The sequence below is a fragment of the Atractosteus spatula genome (assembly GCF_055471065.1).
Source record: "Atractosteus spatula isolate fAtrSpa1 chromosome 10 unlocalized genomic scaffold, fAtrSpa1.hap1 SUPER_10_unloc_3, whole genome shotgun sequence".
In the NCBI taxonomy this organism is placed as follows: Eukaryota; Metazoa; Chordata; class Actinopteri; order Semionotiformes; family Lepisosteidae; genus Atractosteus; species Atractosteus spatula.
Window position 1 is genome coordinate 371,608 of NW_028296623.1, and position 26,585 is coordinate 398,192.

Consider the following 26,585-nt stretch of genomic DNA (forward strand, 5'->3'; position numbering starts at 1 on the left):
TGATGAGAGAGACACTTCTCCATTCGCACCTTTCCGGTCAAAAAATAAACATTGCTTGCATTTTCTTGCCAGTCGGCAATATTCCTTCTGCTCTGATAGCCAAGAATTAAATTTCATTTTTCACAAGCTGTATGAATTTCTTGAAAAACAAGTTGTTGCAGAAAGGAAATGCATTCATGCATTAAACTAAATCAAGCCCTATGCGGTTGTCCAAAATGGTACTTTCTGCACAAAAAGAAAGGCACAGCTGGGATGTGGAGCCAGGATCTCCAGTTAACGAGATAGATACTTAAAGCAACTAAGCTACAGTGCCGGCAGAATTCTCCTCTTTTACAGCCGCTTGGACACACCGCTCTGAGCCATCTGTGTTCAGTAAGCCCTGAGTCTGCTGGCTGAGCAAGCTGCCTCCTTTACACGCAACAGGAGCCCCGACTGTAAGAGAAACGAAGAGAAATGGCTTTTATTGGGCACTTTTCATGTCCAATGCGCTTGACATCTCCCAAGGGCGGCAGAGTTCATTTATGACACTTTTCCTTTCTTTCTTCTTTCTGTACTCTTTGATGAAACAAAACGAGAAATCATGGAAGGGAAAATGACTTTTTTCATGGAGAAAACATGCACCAGGAAATGTTGTGTTTAGAAGAAGTGAGTTAACATGAAAAGTGACCTAATTAACCGGAGCAAATGCTCACCTAGCAAGATCTGCTTTAATACAAGAGAGAAGTAGAGTGAAATACGTGATCATTTCACGCCGTTTTTTGTCAAGACAGAAAACCAGGCTGCTCCAGGTGAGGCTTAAACTTTCAACCTCGGCATGACTCCACTGATTATGTCATTTTACTGTACATGGCCTGAACAAGGAAGAAGATTGGAAGTCAAGACGTTATGGTGTTGTTGTAATACTTTCCTGCTCTTTTAATATTCAGGTTAAATCTTTTATTTTGGAGTACTTTCAATTGATATTAATCCTAGTCCCAATGAACGATTCTGGGCCATGGTGCATCTTAAATACTGTTCTTATAGGTTTCAGTTCCGAAAACAACTCAGTAGCCCGCTATGTGGAACAATTGAACACATTAGAACTGTTGTGAATGCAGTGGAAATAATTTAGTCACTAAATAACAAGCTTATGCACCACTCTGATTTGTTCTGATTTGCCTTGAAAATATTTTTTATGATGGCAAAATGATTTTTGAACTGAAAATCCACCACTCGCTTGAAAATTATTATATTTAACAAAAATTGCTTTCCAGACACCACAACTATTCACAATAATTTTATCAATACATGTCTTAATGAAAAGTGTATTTTTTTAATAATTAACTTTAATGTCCATCTTTATTAGTAGATGTATTACATGTACAGCCTTTAATATGCGATAGTGAATTTTCAGGTATCCTGAGGAGGGAAGAAAACTGAAATAAAGGAAATACATATTTAAAGGGGTGTGTTCTGTCATATCTGGGTGTTTGAATAGATTTGTTGTATAAGTTATTGTGATTTCACTCTATACTTGTGTTTTTCAGGAGAAAGTAGTTACATTGGGGATTTGAGGGTATAGAAAATACGTTGTGCTGTACGGGTAAATGTAAGGATATGTTGAAAAAAACGTATTGTCACCTTCGTGAACGTCATTATTAGATACCTGTTGATCGTTTAGTGACCTAGGCCTCCCTCTGGACTCTGCACTGAGTTGAAAGCTACGGGAGCTCCTCACTGCTTGTCCTGTATTGTTACCTGTGCTCTTGTCTACATTATCTACGTGCAGCACAGCACCAAGAACACCATAAACTTTGTGACGGAAAGTGCTTAAGAGCATGAAAAATATTGAACAATTCAAACATTCATAGAACAACTTGAAAAACTGAGGGACAAAAGACCATCTATTTCGCAGGTTCACAGTAGTTGCAAGAAAATCAGTCGCCTGACTAGGGACCTAGAGATAAAAAGTTCGATATTCTACTGACTGGGCTATCCCTGTCTACTCAGTTTCTCTCTGAAACAACGTTTTTCAAGAAATTTGCAAAATTTGAAATACAATACTTGCTTAAAAGTGCAGATTATTTTTTACCCAAAACTGCAAATGGAGAAAACCAACTCGTTGGAGTCTCTGTGGTACAATTGCTTAGTCCGGCCACGTTGGGACTAAAATAATAGTAAGGTGATGGTTCAACTGCATCCAGGTATGCCTTTCTCACTGTTCCAAGGTGAACATCATCTATGGAAAAAATGGCATAAAATGTTTAACAGATTATTGACCTTATCGATACCGACGTCTTACCACTTGGCCACCACGCCTGCAGTTCCGCTTACTTTCCCATCAAGGCTAGCACGTTTTTTTAAAATACAAAAAAGTTCAATCTTTGAGCACAAATTGCCATGGTAGGAGGAATAAAACAAATATGACTGTTCAAATTAATTCTATTGAAACTGATTTAATTGCGCAGAATCTACAACAACAAAACCATGATTCTTAACAAGGAGATACTGGGCAGCAGTGGGATTCCAACTCACGCCCTCGAAGAGACGGCGCTTTAATCCAGCTCCTTAGAGCACTCGGCCGGGTTACGCTTGATAGCAGCTTTTCAGCACTTGTAGTCTGTCTTTGTGGTGTTATGCTGCATGGAAGAGACTGCACCTCCTTTTTCCGAGATGCTTTCTCTCACTTGGTGAAATATTCACTTCTTTGGCCCTCTGAATATAGTTCTTCTGTTAAGCAAGCTTCAGACTCTGCGTAATCGTCTTTTATCTTTCCCTCTTCTAGCTGTACTGTGGTTATTTTATATGTTCATCACTTGTATTTTCTTTAGTGTTTCCTTTCACAAACCGAAAATGTTCAAGGTGATCTTCTCACCACACTCCACGTAGATAAATTAAAAGAAATCACAGTAGAGTAAAAGACACGCAGTGAGGAGCTCCCGCAGTGAGTACCCTTGAATTCGAAAAGAGGAAAGGCGCACTGCACATCTGCGGAACATCGCAAAGTAATTTTTTTTATTAAAGGTTCAAGGAAACCTGAATATGTTTACTAGAAGTATTTCAGAATCACAGTCAAATCGAGTACGATTGCTGCACTGATCTGCCGTGTGAAATTAGAATACTGTTTGTGCGTTGTATAAAATACGCTGTTCAAAGCTTTTCTAAAACTACAGAGATACGTTTCGGAATGCGTCTTCCTGTAAAAATAAAATCTCCAAAACCGTAGACGAAGGAGAGAGCCGATAGTCCAGGGGAAGCCAGAGATCCAAACTCCAAAAGAGGGGAGAAACCAAAGTCGGAACCTGAACAGTACGAAGAGGTAGAAGGCGTAGCGCAACTAAGTAGCTCGAAAGGTAAACCAATACTGACCGAGGAAGTAGGGAAAGACTAGTGCTTAAATATAAAAGGAGACGGAGGTGTGGTGGTGAAAGCGTACACTAACAGGTAGACTAATGAACTAAGACTCCGCCTTCTTCTGCCTCTTTCGTTGCTGGGAGGCAGGGATCGTAACACATGGTTATAGTGTTACTACTGCTATTACAGCTACTACTACTGCTGCCACTGATACAACTGCAACTAATAAAATTTTACAGCTACTCCTACTGCTACTACTAATGTTTCTAAAGCTACTAGTAGTACTGTTACTGCTCCTAATACTGCTGCCACTGACACAACTGCTACTACCACTACTACCATTACTACTACGACCATGACTTCAGATTCTAATACTAATTCTGATACTAATACTCCTGCTACTATTACTGCTGTCATTACTACTAATAGTGATAAAAACAGAGCACTCACAGCTCTGTAGACATTGGTCTGGACTCTAGAAAGTGATTCGATTTGCATGCAGCTCTGGACCTCAACACCTGTTGATGGGTCACTTCTATCAGACACAACATTGGAGCCCAAGCCCACCTACAAACACATTCACACACACTGAGAGATACAGTATACACCTACACACTCACACACATTCACACACACAGACACTACACATACTGACTAACACCATACACATTTATACACACAATCAGACACATACATGCACAAATACAAACTAGCACACATTCACAGACACACACATACTGTAGACACTACACTAAGAGATACACACGCACACACTGATACGCACATTTACAGAATCACACATAGACAGTACACATACTCACAGACACAAACTCACATACTGACGGACACCACATACACTCTTACCTACAGTTACACTATTACAAACACTAACAAAAATACCACTAATATTACAACAGTAACACTATCACTATGACTAACACTATCATTATTACTAACAATAACACAAAGTTACTACTACACTACTAATACTAATAATAACAGTAATAATATCACTAAAACTAACATGACTACTAGTGTAAATAGTCTAACTGTAAATCTATAATAAGCACTAATATTAACATGAATACTAGCATTAATATTAAAACTACCAGTTGTACTCTCACTAATATTAACATGAATACACTAGTATTAGTAGCTGTCCGTGACGTCACACCGCTCTTTGTGATGAAGGCGAGACACCTAGCCGGGCACAGTGACTTGGTGCGTGTCGCCGTGGTTACCAAACTTATGATTTGTAAACAAATGGAAAATGCATTTAAACTGTTACTTAAACAAATTTATCAACTTGGAATATAACTATCTAGCTCTAGGATTAAATTCCTAAATAATAATTTGAATAACCATTCTTTAATTTTGGATTGAACATTATTAACACTAAACGCACTATGGTACTGTAATTGATCGATACAGGCGGTATTGACCGTTTTCTAGATATTTAAAACAGGGTCAAGAACGGGAAAAGAATCAGTACTCACCAATCGGTGAAGTTAATCGTTAATTCTACGGTTCTTCAGCTGAATTAATAGGTTGTCGATAGATAAGTGATCAATAACTCTCCACCGCAGTCTCGCTCTCTGATCCCGGCGCTCTGGCTGGTGTCTCTGACGTCACAGTGCTCTTTCTGACATATATAACATCTCCAAAAAAAAACACACCGGGCTTTGAAGAGAGGCGATTCATAACAGCTGGAGGAGGTGTAATATTTGTGTGCGTCAGCAGTAAAACTGCATGTTGATTGATGGAGGGCTGAGTGGGGAATAACGGTTGCTCAGGGTCACAGGTCATAGTGAATTTAGGAGCTAACTGGTTCGGAGTTACAGGTTAAATAATAAAGAGTTTCTTCGAGTGTCACATCTTCGTCCTGGGTTCTTAATTTTTACACTATACGTGTACGAGAAACAAGACAGTGTGTGTGTGCCCTTGTGATTCTGGGAGACAGATCGAACCTGGGCTAAAAGAGAGATGGCTTAGCCCTCTTCCATTCGCTAGTTCAGAGTTGTACAACCCATTTGTATCTGCTTGGCAGCACAGTCGTCATGCACAAAGAACGCTTTGAAAAGCGTCAAAAGCAAGTCATTCCGAGTTGGTCGTTTGTGTTTTCGAAATGCTGAATTGCTGCGAAATGCTGAAATGATCTCACGGCTCCTCGGTTGTCATTTCTGCTCCGTAAAGGAATCACAGCACGCGTCGCCTTCCAGCACGCTGGGTCGGGACACGATGCCGGGGATCGGAAAGTGCGATGTCTTCCTCGTTAGTAGAGTGGCAAGTATCCCCGCCTGTCACGCGGGAGTCCAGGGTTCGATTCCCTGACGGGGAATAGAAAGCTTCTCTTTTACCTCCTTAGAGAAAGGACTGCCTTTCACTTCTCTGTTTTCTTTCACAGCGCCGTGCACCTTTTCATTGCTCTCGCTTTCAGAGCCTCCGCACGGCACACGACTCGACATCAGGAAGCACATTGAAGTGAAAGCAGGAAGCGCTGCGACATGCACTGTGCAGATCCCGCCACACTAAGAGGTGAGTGGGTCTGTTCGATGCACAAAGAACGCTTTGAAAGCATCAAAGGCAAGTCATTCCGAGTTGGTCGTTTGTGTTTTCTGTTCAGACGCGAAATGCTGAATTATCTCTCGGCTCCTCGGTTGTCATTTCTGCTCCGTAAAGGAATCACAGCACGCGTCGGCTTCCAGCACGGTGGGTCGGGACACGATGCCGGGGGTCGGAGAGAGCGATGTCTTCCTCGTTAGTATAGTGGTGATTATCCCCACCTGTCACGCGGGCGACTGAGGTACATCAGGACGCGCATTGAAGTGAAAGCAGGATGCGCTGCGACATGCACTGTGCAGATCCCGCCACACTAAGAGGTGAGTGGGTCTGTTCGATCACAGCGCTAGGCGAATCCCCAATCCCCTTTTGTGCGTGCCGACAAAAGAAGCCGGTCTGTTTCCGCCCGGTTTCGAACCGGGGACCTTTCGCGTGTGAGGCGAACGTGATAACCACTACACTACGGAAACGGTGGCAATCCCTGCCCAGCGGCCCAGCGCTGAGCTTCGCCAATGCGATTCAGCTGCTTCCAGTGCCTTTATTGGAGTGCGCTGATGGACCGTGTTCTCTCTCCAGAGACCAGCACGCCTGTCATGGACGGAGAAGGAAAGGCGGCGCCACATTCTACAGCCCTCTCCACGCAATCGACGAAATCGGGCTACTGAAGTGGAGAAAATCGCCTCTCCAGAAAGTGCAAATATCATCTTGGAGAGTATAAATCCTATTGCCGAAGGTCAGCCCTGTCTACCAGAGTAACCCTCCCACCTCCTGCAGGGATGATCAGCTCGTCTCACACGCGAGAAGTCTTCGGTTGGAAACAAGCGCCCCCTCTTCTCACGCGTTTTGCACGTTCGAGTGGTTTTAATGCGGCTCCTTCGTACACGGTGCTGATCTTTTGGAAAGCAGGAGGCAAAACTGACACGTTCCCATACCGGGAGTCAAACCCGGGCCGCCTGGGTGAAAACCAGGAATCCTAACCGCTAGACCATATGGGAGCACACAACCCCGCTGTTCCGGGCATCATGCAAGCAAACTACATAAATATGAGAAAACACGCAAGAGAGTTGTCACTCAGAGTGTCGAAGGGTCGATGTATACTGGGGCTCAGTTGAAATGCAACGTCAGGACTTTTCCGAATTAGGTCACACGAAGAGAGCACAGCCTTTTCCGCCCTACCATGTGTGTATCGGTAACTCGCCGTGATCGTATAGTGGTCAGTACTTTGCGTTGTGGCCGCAACAACCCCGTTCGAATCCGGGTCACAGCAGAATAGGGGCGTCTGCTTTTACTACTTGCGCGAATGAAGGCAAAAAAAAAGCCAATCGATGTGAACGAACGGCGCTTTACAGAGGAGTAAAGCGCCTGACTGGATCGTTGATGAACGACAGAGGCCACTCCGACCTCTTCTCGGTTTTCTTCAATGACTTACTAAGGATCTTCTTCACATTCGCGCATGCAGGGGAAGCCAGTTACACCAAAGCAAACGCAGGAAAGTGCATTTCAAGCAGAGACCAGGAGGGACTTGTTTACACCGAGAGTGGTCGGAGAATGGAACAATGCGCCCAGCCCTGTTGCTGGAGCCGATTCTTGATGAGATCTTGGGCTCACTGGATGCTAATCTTTCTGTTGTTCTTGCAGGTCCTGCGCTGCTTTTGAGCCGACAGAGCTCGTCCTGGTCTGTCGGCACAGCCCAATTGCAAATGATCGGCTCCGCGTACAGAAGGAATGTGCGTTAGGTACAAGAGTGCATGAAGGCACCGGAAATACATTGGGAACAAATGACCGGTCGCTCAAGACCTCTGTGAAGTACAGGAGCGTGCAACAAGAGGCTGTTTCCGCCCGGTCTCGAACCGGGGACCTTTCGTGTGTTAGGCGAACGTGATAGCCGGTACACTACGGAAACCTGCAGGGACCGCTGCTGGTGTCTCGCTTGCGTTTCGGGCTGAGAAAGGGAAGCGTCACTTTAGGCAGGGGGCGCTGGAGAGAGGAACAAAGGGCGCGATGAAACAAAATGCCGAAACCCGGGATCGAACCAGGGACCTTTAGATCTTCAGTCTAACGCTCTCCCAACTGAGCTATTTCGGCAGTGCACAGAGCCCACAGCCACCTGCTCCAGCCTTCCTATGTTGCGGCATGAGCGCACCAAGAGGAGCGGGAGAGTGTTGCAGGAACGTCACTCAGAAGGAAAGCCACCCAGCTGCGCCCTCTGGGCTCTGTCCAGCGCATCTTCCTCGCATGGACTCCTGCCTGCGACGGGCAGGAAACAATTAGCAAGAACAGAACAGCACCCCATGGGTGTCTCATGACCACACCTTAGGTTGTGACACGTGCAGGTGTGAGGGGTTGCCGGGCTACTCTGGAGCAGAGCTTGGGCGGAGGGGGGGCGGGAAAGCAGACAAAGAGGTGACACCTCAAGGTCTGCACGATCACAGCTCTCCGCCGCCCCAGGCTTCCGCTCGATAAGCTACTGGACACACCCGCCCCTCCTCACACAGACCGTGGTAAAGCCCCCGAGTGGGAGGGCTCTCTCTTCCTCCCAGGAGCTCTTGGACACGACGCACAGACAGAGCGCGGGGAGCCGCCGCCTGCAAACAAGGCTCCAGGCAGGACTCCACTCCACTCCACTCCACAGGAGCCGCAGAGCAGAGGAGATGGGGGCAGCTTAGCTCCTGTGCAGAGACCTGAGCTGTTGTTGCTGCGGACGCTGTCTTTTCTGTTCTCGGGGTAGGAGTGAATGTTGAGTTGCCCTTAGAAATGAAGCAGAGCACTTCAACGGCACGGGTGTGTGTGTGTGCGTGCGCCCTGGTGATTCTGGGAGACAGATCGAACCTGGGCTAAAAGAGAGGGGGCTTAGCCCTCTTCCATTTGCTAGTTCAGAGTTGTACAACCCATTTGTATCTGCTAGGCGGCGCAGTCGTCGTGCACAAAGAACGCTTTGAAAAGCGTCAAAAGCAAGTCATTCCGAGTTGGTCGTTTGTGTTTTCCGTTCAGACGCGAAATGCTGAAATGATCTCTCGGCTCCTCGGTTGTCATTTCTGCTCCGTAAAGGAATCACAGCACGCGTCGCCTTCCAGCACGCTGGGTCGGGACACGATGCCGAGGACCGGAAAGTGCGGTGTCTTCCTCGTTAATATAGTGGCAAGTATCCCCGCCTGTCACGCGGGAGACCGGGGTTCGATTCCCCGACGGGGAGTAGAAAGCTTTTCTTTTACCTCCTTAGAGAAAGGACTGCCTTTCACTTCTCTGTTTTCTTTCACAGCGTCGTGCACCTTTTCATTGCTCTCGCTTTCAGAGCCTCCGCACGGCACACGACTCGACATCAGAAAGCACATTGAAGTGAAAGCAGGAAGCGCTGCGACATGCACTGTGCAGATCCCGCCACACTAAGAGGTGAGTGGGTCTGTTCGATGCACAAAGAACGCTTTGATAAGCGTCAAAGGCAAGTCATTCCGAGTTTTTCGTTTGTGTTTTCTGTTCAGACGCGAAATGCTGAAATGATCTCTCGGCTCCTCGGTTGTCATTTCTGCTCCGTAAAGAAATCACAGCACGCGTCGGCTTCCAGCACGGTGGGTCGGGACGCGATGCCGGGGGTCGGAGAGAGCGATGTCTTCCTCGTTAGTATAGTGGTGATTATCCCCACCTGTCACGCGGGAGACTGGGGTACATCAGGACGCGCATTGGAGTGAAAGCAGGATGCGCTGCGACATGCACTGTGCAGATCCCGCCACACTAAGAGGTGAGTGGGTCTGTTCGATCACAGCGCTAGGCGAATCCCCAATCCCCTTTTGTGCGTGGCGACAAAAGAAGCCGGTCTGTTTCCGCCCAGTTTCGAACCAGGGACTGCTGGAGCCGATTCTTGATGAGATCTAGCATCCCCCGCTGCATGCTAATCTTTCTGTTGTTCTTGCAGGTCCTGCGCTGCTTTTGAGCCGACAGAGCTCGTCCTGATTGCCCAATTGCAAATGATCGGCTCCGCGTACAGAAGGAACGTGCGTTTGGTACAAGAGTGCATGAAGGCACCGGAAATACATTGGGAACAAATGATCAGTCGTTTAATACCTGTGTGAAGTACAGGAGCGTGCAAAGAGAGGCTGTTTCCGCCTGGACTCGAACCGGGAATCTTTCGCGTGTGAGGCGAACGTGATAACCGCTACACTACGGAAACGGTTAGATTACAGGCTTAGCGGCAGTGAGTATTCAACTTCATTGCTTTACTGCTCCCAACCAGTTGATATTAATTTAATTCCTAAGGGTTATGTACTTGTTTTGAGTATCTAATGTAGAAGTTGTAAACAAGTTCAATTACGAAACGGTCTAAATGAATGATATACCGAACTTATGTCCTCTTGATATGTGTAAATTTGTAACTGAATGAATTTATATCTTTTGTATTCTGATAACCCTTACGATAAGATCTGTTTGGTTTACATGCATATTCTATATATTAATAAATGTATCCTCATGTATTAGTACCTGTGTGTGCGTTGTTTGAGTTATATCGCATGGTTGGATTCCAAGAACATTAAAAGAATCAATTTTGTGATTTACTGCCACAAAAATAATTGTCCCAGTAAATGCCCAAACCTCTACAGAACTGGTGCCTCATGAGAGCACACTACAACAGTGTGTGATCTCCTGTCCCAGCCTGAGGAGCAGACAGCGAGCCTGTCTCTCAATAATACTAATAATACAGTGTGTGATTCCCTGCCCAAACCAGAGGAACAGACAGTCAGCCTGTCTCTCAATAATAATAATACAGTGTGTGATCTCCTGTCCCAGCCTGGGAAACAGTGAAATAGCCTCTCAATAATTATAATACAGTGTGATCTACTGTCCCAGCCTAAAGAACACCAAGTGAGCCTGTATCTCAATAATAATAATACAGTGCGTGGTCTCCTGTCCCAGCTTGGGGAACAGTGAACCAGACTCTCAATAATAATAATACAGTGTGATCTACTGTCTCAGCCTGAGGAACAGTGAGTTTATCTGTCAATAATAATAATACAGTGTGATCTCCTGTCCCAGCATGAGGAACAGTGAGCTTGTCTCTCAATAATAATAATACAGTATGATCTCCTGTCCCAGCCTGAGGAATAGACAGTGAACCTGTCTCTCAATAATATTAATAACACAGTGTGTGACTTCCTGTCCCAGCCTGAGGAACAGACAGTGAGCCTCTCTCTCAATAATAATAATACAGTGTGTGACCTCCTGTCCCAGCCTGAGGAACAGCGAGCCTGTCTCTCAATAATAATAATACAGTGTGTGATCTCCTGTCTTAGCCTGAGGAACAGACAGTGAACCTGTCTCTCAATAATAATAACCTAGTGTGGAATGTCCTGTCCCAGTCTGAAGAACAAACAGTGAGCATGTCTCTTAATAATAATAGAACAGTGTGTGATCTCCAGTCCCAGCCTGCGGAACAGTGAGCCTGTCTCTCAATAATAATAATACAGTGTGTGATCTCCTGTCCCAGCCTGAGGAACAGACAGTGAGTCTGTATCTCAATACTAATAATACAGTGTGTGATCTCCAGTCCCAGCCTGGGGAACACTGAGGCTGTCTCTCAATACTAATAATACAGTGTGTGATCTCCTGTCCCAGCCTGTGGAACAGTGAGCCTGTCTCTCAATAATAATAATACAGTGTGTGACCTCCTGTCCCAGCCTGGGGAACAGACAGTAAACCTGTCTCTCAATAATAATAATCCAGTGTGTGATCTCCTGTCTTAGCCTGAGGAACAGACAGTGAACCTGTCTCTCAATAATAATAACTTAGTGTGGAATGTCCTGTCCCAGTCTGAGGAACAAACCGTGAGCATGTCTCTCAATAATAATAGAAAAGTGTGTGATCTCCTGTCCCAGCCTGAGGAACAGAAAGTGAGCCTGTCTCTCAATAATAACAATACAGTGTGTGACTTCCTGTCCCAGCCTGAAGAACAGACAGTGAGCCTGTCTCTCAATAATAATAATACAGTGTGTGACCTCCTGTCCCAACCTGAGGAACAGACAGGAGTGAGCCAGTCTCTCAATAACAATAAAGCAGATTATGATCTCCTGTAACAGCCTAAGGAACAGTCAGGTAAGAGCAGGTCTCTCAATAATAATAATACAGTGTGACTTCCTGTCCCAGCTTGAGGAAAAGACAGTAAGCCTGGCTCTCAATAATAATAATACAGTGTGTGACCTTCTGTCCCAGCCTGGGGAACAGTGAGCCAGACTCTCAATAATAATACTAATATACTGTGATCTACTGTTCCAGCCTGAGGAACAGACAGTTAGCCTGTCTCTCAGTAATAATAATACCGTGTGTGATCTCCTGCTCCAGCCTGAGGAACAGACAGTGAGACTGTCTCTCAATAATAATAATAATAATAATAATAATACAGTGTGATCTCCTGTCCCAGCCTGGGGAACATACAGTGAGCCTGTCTCTCTATAATAATATAGTGTATGTCCTCCTGTCCCAGCCTGAGGAACAGACAGTGAGCCTGTCTCTCAATAATAATAATCCAGTGTGTGATCTCCTGTTCAAGCCCAAGCGAAGACACAGTGAGCCTATCTGTCAATAATAGTAATACAGTGTGTGATCTCCTGTCCCAGCCTGAGGAACAGTGAGCAGTCCTAATAGTTACCGCTTTCCGTATTATAATAATAATACAGTGTTGGATCTCCTGTCCCAGCCTGGGGAACAGTGAGCCAGACTCTCAATAATAATAATACAGTGTGATCTTCTCTCCCAGCCTGGGGAAAAGACCGTGAGCCTGTCTCACAATAATAATAATACAGTGTGTGATCTCTTGTCCCAGCCTGAGGAAGAGACAGTGAGCCTCTCTCTCAGTAATAATAATACAGTGTGTGATCTTCTGTCCCAGCCCAAACGACACAGACACAGTGTGCCTATCTGTCAATAATAATAATACAGCATGTGATCTCCTGCTCCAGCCTGAGGAACGGACAGTGAGACTGTCTCTCAATAATAATAATACAGTGTGATCTCCTGACCCAGCCTGGGGAACATACAGTGAGCCTGTCTCTCTATGATAATATTTCAGTGTGGGATCTCATGTCCAACTCTTAGGAACAGACAGTGAGCCTGTCTCTCATTAATAGTAATACAGTGTGTGATCTCCTGTCCCAGTCTGAGGAACAGACAGTCAGCCTATCTGTCAATAATAATAATAGTGTGTGATCTCCTGTCCCAGCCTGAGGAACAGAGAGTGAGCCTGTCTCTCAATAATAATACAGTGTGTGATCCTCTGTCCCAGCCTGAGGAACAGACAGTGAGCCTGTCTCTCAGTAATAATAATACCGTGTGTGATCTCCTGCTCCAGCCTGAGGAACAGACTGTGAGACTGTCTCTCAATAATAATAATAATAATACAGTGTGATCTCCTGTCCCAGCCTGGGGAACATACAGTGAGCCTGTCTCTCTATAATAATATAGTGTATGTCCTCCTGTCCCAGCCTGAGGAACAGACAGTGAGCCTGTCTCTCAATAATAATAATCCAGTGTGTGATCTCCTGTTCAAGCCCAAGCGAAGACACAGTGAGCCTATCTGTCAATAATAGTAATACAGTGTGTGATCTCCTGTCCCAGCCTGAGGAACAGTGAGCAGTCCTAATAGTTACCGCTTTCCTGATTTAGCTCAGCAGCTTTTATTTCGCCTGAAGCGCAAGCAACTTGTGAGAACAGGTTGGGTTTGCTGTGCTTAACCGGCTCGGCGTCTTCGTGTCGTAGTGCCGCAACGGTGTGTTTTCCTTCCTTCTCTTTTCAGCCCGGAAGAAATATTTTACTTGTTCCTTTTGTAGCCCACGCATGCCGACGCCTGTGTTGTGTTGTGGATTTTCTCCTTCTTTGAATTTGTACTCCTCCTCCCTCTCTCTCCCTACCTCTACCTCTCCCTCTCTCTACCTCTCCCTCTCTCCCTAACCCCCTCACCCTCCACCTCTCTCCCTCTCTCTACCTCTCTACCGCTCTACCTCTCTCTACCTCTCCCTACCCCTCTCTGCTCTCTCTCTCTCACTCTGGAGTTTATTTTCCAGACAGAAATCCAGCTCCGTTCCTCCTGTGGAAGATTGGTGATGCAGGATGAGAGCCCCTAACCGAGAGCACTGCAGCGGCAGGTTCTGTGGTCTGTTTCAAATCCGCCCGCGATGAGACACCGAGGAGAAATGAAGAGCCCCAGTCGCGCTAGAAAATCACCCGGGAAAGAGACTTTCAATGTAGGAAAAAAAAGTCGTTAGTAATGGACATAATATGTTTGTTTTGTTTTTTTAATCGCTGAGATGTGTGACTAAGCTCATACGACTAAGAGTTGCCCCCTTTGTCAAGATCTGGTAACCTGCTCGTCGCTGGTGGGCCAGATCGTGTCCCCCATCACTATACTGGGACAATAGGATCCACACAGACCGCAGGGTGAGCACCCCCTGCTGGCCCCACAGAGAGGGAGAGGTAGAGGTAGGGAGAGAGGTAGGGAGGGGAAAGGGGAGAGGTAGGGGGAGAGGTAGAGAGAGGGAGAGGTAGAGGTAGGGAGAGAGAGGAGGAGTACAAATTCAAGCAGAGGCCTGAGTGGAGCACTGTAGTATGGCCCTGACATCAATCCCTCAACTCTCTGCATAAAGCAGTGTCTTATGGGCATGACATCCCACCCCCACCACTCTCAGTGGAAAGCACTGTCATATAACCATGACATCCCACCTCCTCTGGTCTCTGCGATAAGCAGTATCTTCAGGCCCTGACATCCCACCCCCGCCACTCTCTGTGTAAAGCAGTGTCATATGGCCCTGACATCCCAACTCCGCCACTCTCTATGTAAACCAGTGTCATATGGCCCTGACATCCCACCCCCACTACTCTCTGTGTAAAGCACTGTCGTATGGCCCTGACATTACACCCCCACCACTCTCTGCGGAAAGCACTGTCGTATAGCCCTGACATCCACCCCTCCACTCTTTGAATAAAGCAGTGTCACATGGCCCTGACATCCCACCCCTCCACTCTCTGCATTAAGCTGTGTTGTCAGGCCCTGACATCCCACCCCCGCCACTCTCTGTGTAAAGCAGTGTCATATGGCCCTGACACCAATCGCTCCACTCTCTGCATAAAGCAGTGTCTTATGGCCCTGAAACCCTCCCCACCACTCTCTGCATAAAGCAGTATCGTCAAGCCCTGACATCCCTCCCCCGCCACTCTCTGTGTAAAGCACTGTCGTATGGCCCTGACATCACACCCCCACCACTCTCTGCGTAAAGCACTGTCGTATAGCCCTGACACCCACCCCTCCACTCTCTGCATAAAGCAGTGTCGTCAAGCCCTGACATCCCACCCCCGCCACTCTCTACGTAAAGAAGTGTCGTATGGCCCTGACACCCACACCTCCACTCTCTGCGTTCAGCTGTGTTGTCAGGCCCTGACATCCCACCCCCGCCACTCTCTGTGTAAAGCAGTGTCATATGGCCCTGACACCAATCCCTCCACTCTCTGCATAAAGCACTGTCGTATGGCCCTGACATCCCACCCCCGCCACTCTCTGTGTAAAGCACTGTTGTATGGCCCTGACATCACACCCCCATCACTCTCTGCGGAAAGCACTGTCGTATAGCCCTGACACCCACCCCTCCATTCTTTGCATAAAGCAGTGTCGTCAAGCCCTGACATCCCACCCCCGCCACTCTCTACGTAAAGAAGTGTCGTATGGCCCTGACACCCACCAGTCAACTCTGTGCTGAAAGCAGTGACGTCAAGCCCTGACATTCCACCCCCTTTACTCTCTGCGTAAAGCACTGTCATATGGCCCTGACATCCCACCCCCACTACTCTCTGTGTAAAGCACTGTCGTATAGCCCTGACATCCACCCCTCCACTCTTTGAATAAAGCAGTGTCGTATGGCCCTGACATCCCACCCCTCCACTCTCTGCGTTAAGCTGTGTTGTCAGGCCCTGACATCCCACCCCCACCACTCTCTGTGTAAAGCAGTGTCATATGGCCCTGACACCAATCGCTCCACTCTCTGCATAAAGCAGTGTCTTATGGCCCTGAAACCCTCCCCACCACTCTCTGCATAAAGCAGTATCGTCAAGCCCTGACATCCCTCCACCGCCACTCTCTGTGTAAAGCACTGTCGTATGGCCCTGACATCACACCCCCACCACTCTCTGCGTAAAGCACTGTCGTATAGCCCTGACACCCACCCCTCCACTCTCTGCATAAAGCAGTGTCGTCAAGCCCTGACATCCCACCCCCGCCACTCTCTACGTAAAGAAGTGTCGTATGGCCCTGACACCCACACCTCCACTCTCTGTGTTCAGCTGTGTTGTCAGGCCCTGACATCCCACCCCCGCCACTCTCTTTGTAAAGCAGTGTCATATGGCCCTGACACCAATCCCTCCACTCTCTGCATAAAGCACTGTCGTATGGCCCTGACATCCCACCCCCGCCACTCTCTGTGTAAAGCACTGTTGTATGGCCCTGACATCACACCCCCATCACTCTCTGCGGAAAGCACTGTTGTATAGCCCTGACACCCACCCCTCCATTCTTTGCATAAAGCAGTGTCGTCAAGCCCTGACATCCCACCCCCGCCACACTCTACGTAAAGAAGTGTCGTATGGCCCTGACACCCACCCCTCCACTCTCTGCGTTAAGCTGTGTTGTCAGGCCCTGACATCCCATCCCCACCACTCTCTGTGTAAAGCACTGTCGTATGACCCTGACATCACACCCCCACCACTCTCTGCGTAAAGCACTGTCGTATAACCCTGACACGCACCCCTCCACTCTCTGCATAAAGCAGTGTCGTCAAGCCCTGACATCCCACCCCCACCACTCCCTGCGGAAAGCACTGTCGTATAGCCCTGACACCCACCCCTCCACTCTTTGAATAAAGCAGTGTCGTCTAGCCCTGACATCCCACCCCCGCCACTAACTGCGTAAAGTAGTATCGTATGGCCCTGACACGCACCCCTCCACTCTCTGCATAAAGCAATGTCGTCTAGCCCTGACATCCCATCCCCACCACTCTCTGTGTAAAGCACTGTCGTATGGCCCTGACATCACACCCCCACCACTCTCTGAGGAAAGCACTGTCGTATAGCCCTGACACCCACCCCTCCACTCTCTGCAGAAAGCAGTGTCGTCAAGCCCTGACATCACACCTCCACCACTCTCTGCGTAAAGCACTTTCATATAGCCCTGAGACCCACCCCTCCACTCTCTGCGTTAAGCTGTGTTGTCAGGCACTGACATCCCACTCCCGCCACTCTCTGCGTAAAGCACTGTCGTATGGCCCTGACATCCCACCCCCGCCACTCCCTGCGTAAAGAAGTGTCGTATGGCCCTGACACCCACCCCTCCACTCTCTGCATTAAGCAGTGTTGTCAGGCCCTGACATCCAATCCCCGCCACTCTCTACGTAAAGAAGTGTCGTCAGGCTCTGACATCCCACCTCCTCCGCTCTCTGCGTAAAGCAGTGTCGTACGACCCTGACATCCCACCATCGCCTCTCACTGTGTAAAGCAGTTTCGTATGGCCCTGACACCCACCCCGCTACTCTCTACGTAAAGAAGTGTCGTATGGCCCTGAGACCCACCCCTCCGCTCTCAGCATAATGCAGTCTCGTCAGGCCCTGACATCCCACCCTCATCACTCTCTGCATAAAGCAGTATCGTCAGGCCCTGACACCCCACCCCTGCCACTCTCTGCGTAAAGAAGTGTCGTATGGCCCTGACACTCACCCCTCCACTCTCTGCGTTAAGCAGTGTTGTCAGGCCCTGACATCCCTCCCCTCCACTCTCTGCGTAAAGCACTGTCGTATGGCCCTGAAATCCTGCCTCCTCTGCTCTCTGCGTAAACCACTGTCGTCAGGCTCTGACATCCCACCCCCACCACTCTCTGCATAAAGAAGTGTCGTATGGCCCTGACACCCCACCCCCTGCACTCTCTGCATAAAGCGGTGTCTTACGGCCCTGACATCCAACCCCCGCCACTCTCTGCGTAAAGCAGTATCGTCAGGCCCTAACATCCCACCCCTGCTAATTTCTGCGTAAAGCAGTATCGTCAGGCCCTGACATTCCACCCCTGCCACTCTCTGCGTAAAGAAGTGTCGTATGGCCCTGACACCCACCCCTCCACTCTCTGCATAAAGCAGTGTCGTAAAGCCCTGAAATCCGACCCCCACCACTCTCTGCGTAAAGCAGCATCGTCAGGCCCTGACATCCCACCCCCACCACTCTCTGCGTAAAGCACTGTCGTATAGCCCTGACATCCCACCCCCTCCAATCTCTGTGTAAAGCAGTGTCGTACGACCCTGACATATCTCCCCCACCACTCTCTGCGTAAAGCACTGTCGTCAGCCTCTGACATCCCACCCCCACCACTCTCTGCGTAAAGCAGTCTTATGGCCCTGACACACACACCTGCCACTCTCTGCATAATGCAGTCTCATCGGGCCCTGACATCCCACCCCCGCCACTCTCTGCGTAAAGCAGTATCATCAGGCCCTGACATCCCACCCCCACCACTCTCTGCGTAAAGCAGTCGTGTTGCCCTGACACCCACCCCCTCCACTCTCTGTGTAAAGCGTTGTCGTATGGCCCTGACATCCCACCTCTTCCGCTCTCTGCGTAAACAGTGTCGTACGACCCTGACATCCGTCCCCCACCACTCTCTGCGTAAAGCAATGTCGTATGGCCCTGACATCCAACCCCGCCACTCTCTGCGTAAAGCAGTATCGTCAGGCCCTGACATCCCACCCCTGACACTCTCTGCGTAAAGAAGTGTCGTATGGCCCTGACACCCACCCCTCCACTCTCTGCGTTAAGCAGTGTTGTCAGGCCCTAATATCCCACCCCCTCCACTTTCTGCATAGAGCAGTGTCTTATGACCCTGACATCCCATCCCCACCGCTCTCTGTGTAAAGCACTGTCGTATGGCCCTGACATCCCACCCCCGCCACTCTCTCCGTAAAGAAGTGTCGTATGGCTCTGACATCCCACCCCCGCCACTCTCTGCGTAAAGCAGTAATTAATTAATAATTATAATTGCTTACACTTACATAGTGCTCTTTTGGACACTCCACTCAACCCGCTTTACAGGCAATCGTGTCTCCCCTCCACTACCAAACAATGTGCAGCATCCACCTGGATGATGCGACGGCAGCCATAGTGCACCAGAATGCTCACCACACATCCGCTATTAGTGGGGAGGAGAGCAGAGAGTAATGAAGCCAATTCATATATGGGGATTATTAGGAGGCCATGATTGGTAAGGGCCAATGGGAAATTTGGCCAGGACGCCGGGGTTATACCCCTACTCTTTTCGGGAAACGCCCTGGGATTTTTAATCACCACAGAGAGTCAGGACCTCGCTTTTACGTCTCATCCAAAGGATGGCACCTGTTTACAGTATAGTGTCCCCATCACTATACTGGGGCATTAGGACCCATGTGGACCACAGGGTGAGCGCCTCCTGCTGGCCCGACTAATACCTATTCCAGCAGCAACCTTTCCCAGGAGGTCTCCCATCCAGGTACTGACCAGGCTCACACCTGCTTAACTTCAGTGGGTTGCCAGTTGTTAGTTGCAGGGTGATATGGCTGCTGGCAGAGTCAGGGTCAGAGTTAGGGATGATCGTCACTATCGTCAGGGTTAGGGTTAGGTGCGATCGTCGGGTTTTGTCAGGGTTAGGGTTAGGGTTTGGTACGATCGTCAGTATCGTCAGGGTTAGGGTTAGGTGCAATCGTCAGTATCGACAGGGTCAGGGTAGGGAAACAAAGCTCTTTCTCCCAGATTTTCTCTAAGAAGGGACCATCTGGGACAAGGAGTGTTGCACTCTCCTTCCAACGACTGAAACCCTCCCAGTTTATTTTCTGATGTTCAGGCCTTGTGGAAAGGTAATATGAAGTCTTTTGATCCACTCCGTTTCCTTTTTCTTTCTTTCCATCTCTGTCCAGTTGGGGTTGCTCTCCAGTCCTGTGGCCTCCAGCGCTTCCAGCCCGTGCTGTAGGAAGTGTGCCACCAGGTGAGTCCTCCTTTCCCGCTGGTTCCGGATGTTGTACCTGTGTTGTGCCAGTCGGGTTCGGATGGAGTTACCCGTTTCCCCCACATAGGTCACCCCGCATGTTTTGCACTGGATGCCATAGACAGCATTATTGGTGTTTTCTGAGAGCACCCTTTGCAACTGGAAGATTTCTTTGGTTTTGTTGTTTTGGATCGTTGTTTTCTGTTTGAAGTGTTTGGCTTTTGGTGTATTTGATCTGTTTTGTACTGGTTTTAGTTTGCTTTGGACTAAATAATCCTGTAGGTTTTTGTTTTTTCGTTATGCAGATATGATTTTGTGTTCCCTCAGTAGGTTTGTGTTTTCTAATATCGTGGTGAATGTAGACTTTAGTTTTTGGTTGGTTATTCCGCTGAGTTGGGAGTATGTTGTGATGAGGGGGATTATTTTGCTGTCATCAGGTGTTTTTCTGTTTAGAAATGTTTGTGCCACATTTCTGAGGAATCTTTGTGTATATCCTCTCGGGCGTAGAGCTTGGGCTTGGAAGAGTGTGTGTTTGGCTTCCTCAAAGTCTTGTTGTTGTGTGCAGATTTTGTGGAAGCGTAGGAGTTGTGATTTTCCCAGTCCTTTGAAAGTATGTTTTGGGTGGAAGCTGTCTTTGTGCAGTAAGCCGTGTGTGTCCGTGTCTTTGAAATATACCTTGATGTCCAGTTTGCCTGTGTTGTTGAAGGAGGAACCCTTGTATGTGGTGGTGTCTAGGAAGTCTATCTGGTTTTCATGCTTGGTGTATTTGAGTTTAATGGACCTGTGGTGTGTGTTGAGAGTGTTAATGAATTCTTGAAAGGACTGTGGGCCGTGCGTCCACGTTCCCCAGATGTCGTCAAGGTACCTGAAGTAGTGTGTAGGTTTGTGTGTACATTTTGGGAATACTGTGGCTTCCCAATGGGCCATATAGATGTCAGCATAGGCCGGAGCAAAGCGTTTCCCCGTAGCAGTTCCTTTTATTTGTAAGTAGTATTGCTCTTCAAATTCAAAATCGTTTTTGTTGAGGCTAATTTCCAATAGCTTCAGAATTTGTGTTTCTGGTCTGTTGCGGTCAGAGTATTTGAGAAATACTGCTTTCAGTCCCTCCGTAGTTTCAATGTTGGTGTATAAACTGTCAATGTCAATGGTGAACAGGAAGGCTTCCTGTTGTATTGTAGCATTTTTGACTTCGGCTACAAAGTCATAGGTGTCTTTGATGTAACTTGGGTGGTGTTTAGAAATGGGGTTGAGGAAATGGTCTAGATATTCTGCTATTCTGTAGGATTCACTGTTGCAGTCGGACACTATGGGCCTCCCAGGTGGAATTTCGTAGTGGAGTGGCCATGTTTCTGGGGCTTTATGAATTTTTGGGAGGAGGTAGAAAATCCTCGGTCGTGGTGATTCCTCTCCTCTTAGGTAGAATGCCTGTTTTTTGGTTAGGTGTTTTAATTCAACCAGAGTTTGTAGGATTTGCCCTATTTCTAGTGCTGTTTGTTTGTACAGCGGTTCTTCCAATGTAGTATAGTGTTTCTGATTATTTAATTGTCTGTGTGCTTCTGCAATGTATTTTTCTCTATCCATGATAACTATTGCACTCCCTTTGTCTGCTGGTTTTATGACTATATGTTTGTTTTCCTTTAAATGTTTTAAGGCTACGGGTTCCTCCTTTGTTATGTTGTGTGAGTCCCTGTATGGTCGGAGTTTTTGTAGAATTCTGTTGTCCTCTTGAATTATTTCCTGGATTTCTGGTGGCAGTTGGTTTTCCCTTGGTTCCCAACTGGATTTAGGCAGGAAGGGAACCCTTTCTGTGTCGGTGTCTTTATCCTCAAAGAAGGCGGTCAGTTTAAGGCGACGGTGGTATTGTCGGATTTTGCTTTTCAGTCTGGTTTTCTAACCTTTCTTTGTCCCTACTGTGGGGACAAATGATAAGCTCTTATTGAGGAGGTTTATTTGTTCAGTTGTGGGGTGGAAGTTGTTGCTTAGATTTACAATATTTTTGTTGTTCTTGTCCCCATCTTGTTCTGCGGCTTTGGGGCTTACCAGTTTAAATGTTGTGACCAGTGGTCTAGCATTTTTTTAGCTGTTGCGGTGGTCCAGTGAATTCCATCTCTTTCTGTCTTGAAAAGAGCTTCTTCCAGTTTGGGGAGGTATGGCATGTTTTGCTGTATGTGATTGTTTATTGTGTCCAGGTTTTTCCTGGTCTCTGGAGTAATTAATCAGTGGGATGTATATTTCTGCAGATGGGAAGGTTCCCTTAGCCTCCCGTAGCATCTGTCATAGTTGTTTGATAGCTGTTTCCTTTGCTTTTTGTGCCTTGTTATTGATTCCAAAGGATAGAATGATTTTCTCCACTACTGTGTTCCGGGGGGTGTGTTGTAGGAGGTTTGCTGCATTGTAAAATGATGCTCCTGGGTAGCTTTCTATCTGTAGATCTGGATTTTCATAGGGGGGTATTCTTGATAAATTGGAGTCCCCTATGCAGAGCCAGCGTTTGTGGGTTTCCAGCTTCCTGTCCATTAGCTTTCTTGTGGTCTTGTCATGTCGGTGTGGTCTGTATCTTGGTTGGGCTGGTGCTGGTGTGGGGGGGTAATAGTCGGGGTCGGAGTCAGGGTTAGGATCAGGGTTAATGTCAGGGTTAAGATTAGGGTTAGGGTTAGGACCAGGGTCAGGGTTAGGATCAGGGTTAATGTCAGTGTTAGTATTAGGGTTAGGGTAGGGGAACAAAGCTCTTTCTCCTAGATTTTCTCTAAGAAGGGACCATCTGGGACAAGGAGTGTTGCACTCTCCTTCCAACGACTGAAACCCTCCCACTTTATTTTCTGATGTTCAGGCCTTGTGGAAAGGTAGTATGAAGTCTTCTCTGTCTTCTTGCTTCTCTGCTCTCTTCGGATCCTTTGTGGCCTGGGGATTGGAGGAAAGTAATCTATTTCTGGAGTATATGCTCTGGCTCTCATGGGGCCAGATTTCTGGGTTGGATGTCTGCTTTCCCAGTGTCTCTTCACTGGTTCTGGAAGGGATTCTGCCTGGGTTACGTATGTCTCTTCTGAGCCATTTACCTCTTCCCTGATTAGTGTGTCGAGTATTTGGAATCTGTTTGGAGACGTGGGGATAGTGGATTCCTTGTTGCTAAGTGTAGCAGTAACCATAGCTTGTGTATGGTCCAACGTGTCCTTCTGTATTTTCCTCCCATAATTTTTCTTTGCCCAGTTGGAGGCAACCGCGAAAGCTTGTTCCCAGCCGGGAAGCTCCAGGTCCTCCAGTCGTCTGGACAGATGTGTGAGAGTTTCCTCGTAGTGCTCTTCGAGGATCTGCAATGTGGTGTGGAGCCAGTTTTTGGCATTGCTTACTAGCTTCAAACATGTGAGTTCGGTTGGGTTGGCCGGTCTTATGAGGTGCTTGAGTTCCTCTGTCTTCCGTCGTAGGCTGGCGGGTGCCTGGTTCTCCCCTCCGGAAACTGCTGTGTTTTTTAGGTGGTTGACTGTCTGGATCATTTTGTAGATGATCCTGGTTCCTAGTTGGAAGGTATCCTGTCTGTTTGATGTGTCTGATGTGGTGTGGTTTGGTGTGTAGGCGGTGTGGGTGGCGGTGTGGGGAGTGACCGTAAGGCAGCGTGCGTTGTCAACTCTGGGTTGACGCATACCATAACGATCCATACTTAAAAAAATAAAAAAAGCTTCGTTCATAAAGCTTCGTTGGCACCGTTAGGTTTCCACTGTTAGGCAATTTACCTCTGTAGAGTCTATGGCTCCGTGAAAAGGCAATCTTGCTTTTCTTTGTGTCGCGGCGTTTCGACCTGCCTGGGTCTTCTTCAGGCGTTGTTATGCGGTGGCGATGCGGGGCGAGGAGCTGGTCTAGGCTGCGCGCTTTTTGCTGTGGGTGCGGGCCACTTGCAGGGGCTTGTACAACTCATACTTACCTGGCAGGGGAGATACCTTGATCAAGAAGGAGGTTCACCCAGGGTGAGGCTCGGCCATTGCACTCCGGCTGTGCTGACCCCTGCGAACTCCCCAAATGTGGGAATCTCGACTGCATAATTTCTGGTAGTGGGGGACTGCGTTCGCGCTCTCCCCTGATGTGCTTGGTCCATATCGGATACGGAAGAGTTACGACACCACAAGCTGCGATAGAATCCCAGTTCGAAAGGAGTCGATGCCACTGCTGGTTCCCGGTTTCTTTTAGTTAGAGGTCCGGAGAAGCATTTCAAGCTGGTTACACTACTCCTTCCGGACATTCATTCCCTTTTCAAAGTCAGTCGTTTTGCTGTAATCTGCATTATTTAGGCTGATTATCGAGGTTAGCCTTTATTTGGTCATGGGGGCCTCGGTACTGTATGCTAATTCTCAAGACAGTTTCACCCGTTTTCTGATTGCTAGGTTCTGTAGCAGTGCAGACATGTCAAACAGTGAATGGCTGTACCTCTATTGTATCCGTGCTCAATGAATGAAATCAGTAATAAATGAATATATGTATAGTTATACGAAAAACAAGTGGTTTATCGACTCATCTTCATTTGCAGATTTAGAGGCAGCTTCGATATTTGTTTTACAAACGGGTTTTTTTTTTTATATGGGTCACACACATGCCATAGCAACAAAACATCTCTAGAGATGAGGCTATAGATCACCTTTCCATCCTCCAGGTTTTCCTCCCAAAGCCTACGGTACCAACGGCGACCCCTGCTGGCCGAGAGAGCAAAAGCTTGCAGCACCTGGCATTCCCAGGCGGTCTCCCATCCAAATACTAACCAGGCCCAACCCTACTCAGCTTCCGAGATCAGACGAGATCAGGCGCGTACAGGGTGGTGTGGCCGCAAGCGAAAGCCATGACGCCTGACTCGCTACTTGAAGCTGTGTGTGGCTGGGGCTCCGTGCCCCCCGAGCGGGACTGAAGGATCGTTCGTGTGCAACTCTTTGGAAAGGAGCTTCTTTCCAAATCGCATTGCGTACCTGGATGTTGGCGAATGTGCTCCCTTGTGTTGGCTTGTCCCGCACTGGAGGAGAACAAACAAACTGCTCGGAGGAGCACAAGGCAAGTCTTCACAAGACAAAAACCTCCAGTGCACAGCACTCTGAAAACATTTCTGGGCTGTCGCGTGTTTATTTCAGCACATAAAGCGCACCAGTCCAACACGTCGGCCGGGCGCGCGGCGCCTCCGCCCTCTTGTGGCCTTGCGGCGTCAGAGCAAGAGGCTCCTTCTCGCTGCCTTTCCGCTGTGTTGCAGAGCCCCGAGAGGGAACCTGGAGCGCACACTTTGCGGGGGGCGGGGGACCGCGTTCGCGCTCTGCCCCCGGTCTCTTGCGCAAGTACTAAATCTCACGGCGCCAGCCAGCGGCCAGGAGACAAGTACAATATCGCAGGACAGGGGGGCCTCGTCATTGATTGTTACATATGAGACGCTGATTAGGAGGAGACCCCGACTGATTGGTAAAGGGGAACACTAACACCAGAGTGACACCTCCGGCATCTCTTTTTGAGAGACGCCTTGGAATTTCTTAATGGCCAAGGAGGGTCGGGACCTCGGTTTTACGCCTCCCCCGAAGAGCGGCGCCTGTTTGTGCAGCAGAGTGTTGCCATCAGGATGCTGGGGCATAAGAAAGCCACACAGACCGCAGGGTGAGCGCTCCCTACTGGTCCCAGTCACACCTCTTGCAGGAGCAGCAGCAACCTGAGCTTTTCCGGGGGGAATCTCCCATCCGGGTGCCAGCTAGGCTCACACCTGCTGGGCTGCCGTGGGTGAGCCCAGTCGAGAGTCGCAGGGTGAGATCTAGTCACCGGGGAGAAACGATACAAGCGAAGGATTACTCGGCTCCCAGCACTTGAAAACACTGACAAATGACTCGTTCCGGCCGGAACTGAATGTACCTGCATGTGTCGTGTCGTCTTCTTCCCCCGCCCCGTTGTGTTTGCTGTATTGTCTTTGAAGCCGGCCCCCGAGACAAGACGGGCTGTTCCTGTGCCCCAATTAACACTTTACAGGTGCCATTCCCCGGCTTTGTGGCCATTGTCGGTGGTCACACACTCTATTATTATTATTATAATTATTATTGTTATTATTATTGAGAGACAGGCTCACTGTCTGTTCCTCAGGCTGGGACAGGAGATCACAAACTGTTTTTTTATTATTGAGAGACGGACTGACTGTCTGTATCTCAGGCTAGGACAGGAGATCAAACAGTTTATTAATATAATTGAGAGATAGGCTTACTGTCTCTTCCTTTGGGCTGGGACAGGACATCACACACTGTATTATTATTATTGAGAGACAGGCTCACTGTCTGTTCCTCAGGCTGGGACAGGAGATCACACTGTATTATTATTATTGAGAGTCTGGCTCACTGTTCCCCAGGCTGGGACAGGAGGTCACACACTGTATTATTATTATTGAGAGACAGGCTCACTGTCTGTTCCTCAGGCTAGGACAGGAGGTCACACACTGTATTATTCTTATTGAGGGAAAGGCTCACTCTCTGTTCCTCAGGCTTGGACAGGAAGTCACACACTGTATTATTATTAATGAGGGAAAGACTCACTGTCTGTTCCTCAGGCTGGGACAGAAGATCACACACTGTATTTGTATTATTGAGAGACAGACTCACTGTTCCTCAGGCTGGGACAGGAGATCACACTGTATTATTATTATTGAGAGTCTGGCTCACTGTTCCCCAGGCTGGGG

The 26,585-nt window shown here is 48.1% G+C and overlaps 4 non-coding genes and 1 pseudogene across 4 annotated transcripts; 1 reads left to right on the plus strand and 4 right to left on the minus strand.

The window, feature by feature from the left end:
- Positions 1 to 6,289: 6,289 nt before the first annotated feature.
- On the minus strand, positions 6,290 to 6,362 carry trnav-cac (transfer RNA valine (anticodon CAC)). Its single transcript has one exon. It is a non-coding gene; the product is annotated as a tRNA-Val (tRNA).
- A 453-nt stretch (positions 6,363 to 6,815) lies between these two features.
- trnae-uuc (transfer RNA glutamic acid (anticodon UUC)) lies at positions 6,816 to 6,887 on the minus strand. The gene has a single exon. It is a non-coding gene; the product is annotated as a tRNA-Glu (tRNA).
- Positions 6,888 to 7,904: 1,017 nt separating this feature from the next.
- Positions 7,905 to 7,977, minus strand: trnaf-gaa (transfer RNA phenylalanine (anticodon GAA)). Its single transcript has one exon. It is a non-coding gene; the product is annotated as a tRNA-Phe (tRNA).
- A 15,843-nt stretch (positions 7,978 to 23,820) lies between these two features.
- On the plus strand, positions 23,821 to 23,984 carry LOC148812208 (U1 spliceosomal RNA). Its single transcript, XR_016086343.1, has one exon. It is a non-coding gene; the product is annotated as a U1 spliceosomal RNA (small nuclear RNA).
- Positions 23,985 to 24,608: 624 nt separating this feature from the next.
- LOC148812209 (5S ribosomal RNA) lies at positions 24,609 to 24,727 on the minus strand (annotated as a pseudogene).
- Between the last annotated feature and the right edge of the window lie 1,858 nt (positions 24,728 to 26,585).